The sequence below is a fragment of the Oncorhynchus mykiss genome, chromosome 5 (assembly GCF_057628025.1).
Source record: "Oncorhynchus mykiss isolate SJ-2025 chromosome 5, ASM5762802v1, whole genome shotgun sequence".
NCBI lineage: Eukaryota > Metazoa > Chordata > Actinopteri > Salmoniformes > Salmonidae > Oncorhynchus > Oncorhynchus mykiss.
The window spans coordinates 58,040,644-58,045,135 of NC_143026.1; positions in this window are offsets into that span (position 1 = coordinate 58,040,644).

Here is a 4,492-nt window from a genome sequence, read left to right on the forward strand (position 1 = left end):
AAAAAATATTCACCCTCTATAACAAACTGGAGGATTGTTTGACCAAATTTGGAAACCATACAGTGCATTTGGAAAGTATTCAGAGCTCTTGAATATTCTGCAGCATTGAAGGTCTAAGAACACAGTGGCCTCCATCATCCTTAAATGGAAGAAGTTCGAAACCACCAAGACTCTTCCTAGTGCAGGCCGCTTGGGGTTTGCCAAAAGGCACCGAAAGGACTCTCAGACCATGAGAAACAAGATTCTCTGGTCTGATGAAACCAAGATTGAACTCTTTGGCCTGAATGCCAAGCCTGGAGGAAACCTGGCACCATCCCTACGGTGAAGCATGGTGGTGGCGACATCATGCTGTGGGGATGTTTTTCAGCAGCAGGGACTGGGAGACTAGTCAGGGTCAAGGGAAAGATGAATGGAGCAAAGTACAGAGATCCTTCATGAAAACCTGCTCCAGAGCACTCAAGACCTTAGACTTGGGTAAAAATTCCCCTTCCAACAGGACAATGACCCTAAGCACACAGCCAAGACCATGCAGGAGTGGCTTCGGGACAAGTCTCTGAATGTCCTTGAGTGGCCCAGCCAGAGCCCGGACTTGAAACCGATCTAACATCTCTGGAGAGACCTAAAAATAGCTGTGCGGTGACGCTCCCCATCCAACCTGACAGAGCTTGAGAGGATCTGCAGAGAATGGAAGAAACTCCCCAAATACAGGTGTGCCAAGCTTGAAGCATCAGACCCAAGAAGACTGGAGGCTGTAATCACTGTCAAAGGTAAAGGGTATGAAAATGTGATAGTTTTTTTTATACATTTGCAAATATTTCTAAAAAGCTGTTTTTGCTGAGTCATTGTGGGGTATTGTGTGTAGACTGATGAAAAAAAACAAAAATAGAATTTTAGAGTAAGACTAATGTAACAAAATGTGGAAAAGGTCAAGGGGTTTGAATACTTTCTGAAGGTAATCACCTTGGGCAATGTGTTTTTGTGTGTGTGTGGTGTTATTTGTGGGGTGCTGTGGAAAAACAAAATGGTAAAAAGATAAATCACCCCCCATTTTGTGTGTGTTTATGGAAGTGAAGTTTGCTCAGGATCCCACTCGCCCCTCCTGCCACTCCTTTTGTGGAGAGAACAAATACAGGTAGGCATACAGGCTCCGTGGATATTCAAACTGATTCTACTCCTTCACACATCCCGGTTCCAGTTATTCCCAAGCAGTCGCTAGCAGGCCCTAAATGTCAGCCCCAAAAAGTTAAAAGTGCCACACCAATCGCTCTGTGCCATGAATAAAGAACCATTGATAGTGTGTTCAACTCCACCGTGGCATCCCGGATGCTGCACAATATCCACCAGGTCCGGGAGTGAGCATTACACCTTCACAATGAATCAATCCAATTATTAAGGATTGATTTCCCTATCCTCACACCAAGAACCAAATATGGCTTACTGCACGTGGAACATTATAGGGGGAGTACTGGGTGGATAAATGATGCCCCTGAAATGTAGGCTGTACCCTTTGAAGTTTAGCCTCTGTGCTTCTATCGGCCAACCCGTGTGAATAAGCCTCGAGAACAAACCCCGAAATACCACCAACCAAAACAATTAACATAGCCAATCATCACCATTACCCCCTTTTGTGAGTGTGTGTGTCTGTGTGTGTGTTTATGGAAGTAAAGTTTGCTCCCCCTCCCCTACCTCCCATCCTGCCACTCTCCTCTTTGCAGATCTATTCAGTTCAGGTCTCCTTTGTTCGGGAGACTTCCTTTGAGGCCCCCGGAATCTTCTTCTCTCCGTTCTTTGTGTCGGAGATGAAAAGGGCGCCGTTTATTATGTCTCCCAGTAGCGCTCCAGCAGCCAGGAGCAGCCCAGCCACTCAAGCATTGAGCAAGGTCAGGAGCGAGCGTCTCCTCTGACTTGAAAAAGTGGGTGGAAAGGGGAGAAAGATGGGGAGCGAGATGGGGAGCGAGAGTGTGTGGGCAGGAGACAGCGGAGGGAGATGGGGAGGGGGGGGGGGGGAGAAGGAGAGACGGAGGGTTCAATAGAAAGTAAAGGAAGAGGAAAGAAAGAGTGCTCGAGTTCTACCTCTGCATCTCTTGCTTCTGAGGAGGCTTTTCCTGTGGCTGGGAATGACCTCCGAGTGAGTGGAGAAAGGACTATCATCTCACGTCTAGTCTCATCACACACAGTGCCAGCTGGTAGAGCTGTGCCTTGGGCCACACAGTAGGAGCCACACAAGATACTGGGGGCGACACTGCTTGTGAAATTCACTGAAGCTTTTTCTGCTACAGTTTCCGTAGCAAGACAGAATATCACACACAAGTTCAACAGGGCCAATATTGTATAAATAGATACAGCCAGACATTATCCCCAAACGTACCATAGATACAGTAAGCTTCTGGTTTCAGTTTGAGATAACTCGAGAGGTAGGCCCGATCCCTAACTCTGTAAACAGGTTTTCTAAACTCCCTTTCACAGCAGATGAAATATTATTGAAATTACTAAATCATACATATACTATAATCCTAGGAAGAATGAGAAATACAGTAACATATTTTAGTCCTCAGGATGTTACCCATCACTCTAGGACGGGTCGGCAACAAGCGGCCCGCGTGCCATTGCTGGCACGCAAGTGATTTTTTGGGGCACCCTAAAAAGTTTTACATTTTTTGGGGGGAAATCTGTTCACTCGATTAAAAAATTATGGTAATGTCTCAATCAAGGTATGAATCAAGGTATGAAATTATTGGTATTTTAAAATACAATCTCTTATTGGGCTTAGTTGTGGTCAATTTGCAGTGTACAATTATAATTATGTTTCTAGCCCCGCAAACATCCGCTCTGACAAAAATCAGCCCGTGGTTACCCCTGCTCTAGGAAAAGTCTTTCTCTATCTTATCAACCCTCTCTCTTGGAGGAGAAAACAGGACAATCAATGAGTGTAGGCTGTAGGACATTGTATAAGATTCAGCATAATCTGATAGGAACAGTGGTCCCTCTTAGCCAGTGTGCTACAGCCAAAAGCTGAGGGACTGAAGTGGGCCTTACAGAAGTAACTCACAGTATGGAGTGCATCCAAAAGCACAATGTATTCCCCCCCCCCTCATGTATTACAGGCTCAAAAAGTTGCTTTAAATTATTTCTGCTGTGTTGAAAACGGCTGGTGAAAAGTAAGCAGAAAGCCGACACTGAAGATTCTGAAAGGAGATGGAGTGCGGAATGACGCAGGATAAAGAAAATAAGAATGATCAACATCACTTGGGCGGTTTCTCTTCTTCATTGAAATGCAGAGAGGATCCAGCCCAGGCCATACGGTCCCACAGTTGGATTTGGAATAAATTCATTTCTGTCTTTGCTCTTCTTTCTTCCCTTCCGCTCCCTTTTAAATATCAGATTTTCATGCTTCAGTCATTGGATTTCCAGTGAAATTTCTTGGAGACAATTTCTCGCAGCTCCAGCTGTGCCACTCAATGGCATTCGTTCCCCTTGTTGGCTCGCTTCTCCACATTTTTTGGAGTGCGGCAAATTGCCGTTGACACGAGTCAACCGGAATTACCCAATGCAAATCCTCTTCTGGGCCGGGCCCGGGTCTCGGATGTTTGCATCGAGCGAGGATGTCACAGTGGAGTTTAACAGAGGTAATTGGAAAAGCATATGCAGCCCAGGCCAGGATGACACACACTGGGTGCACCTGGCATTGCTCGACTCCTCTCCAACTGATACACAGAGGGACTGACAAGGAGGAGAGAGGGAGATTAACTATTTGTGAATATAGGGTATATTGGCTGTTACACACACCATTTCCTCCTACACTTAGGCTACTTGTAATACCTGTTGTCCTGTGAACCAGCCATACAACTTTCTTCAAACAGTTAAAGGGAAAGTAAGTGAAACAATACTCTTATTTCCTCAAGTTCTGATGTAAGGATAAAACTTAAAACATTGTTTAAAAATACATTTTGTGAGATTGCCACCCAAAACAATTTTGTGCCTACCTAAAAATATATCTGTAAAGAAAGTAATAATCATTACATCCTTGTATAAAAACAGCCAAATGATGCTTTGGATATTCAGATGAGAATTTACTGAGCAGTAGGATGAACTGCTATAATGATGATGGGTCAGAGAGGACTAATGGGAGTAGAGAAAATATACCCCATTAGAGAACATATGACACACGCGAACGTGGTAACATTCCTAACTTCTAGGCCTGTCTGAGCAGAGCTGGCGCAAAGCGGAAGCTTGGCAGTTTGGGTATTGTAACTGGAACTAGTGGAGTTAGGATACCACCTGGTGGCAATTCTTTGTAATGAACACACTAAATAATTGACATGTGAAGGAGAATTGGGGACCACACCATTTGAATTCACCATATTATGTCAATACATCTCCTAAATTGCAGCAGTTTCAATACCTCCTATCCTGTCGTGTATACCGTTTGTTATAATCACAAATGGCACACGACAAAGATAATGGAAAGAGAGTTAGAACCTTCACACCAAGC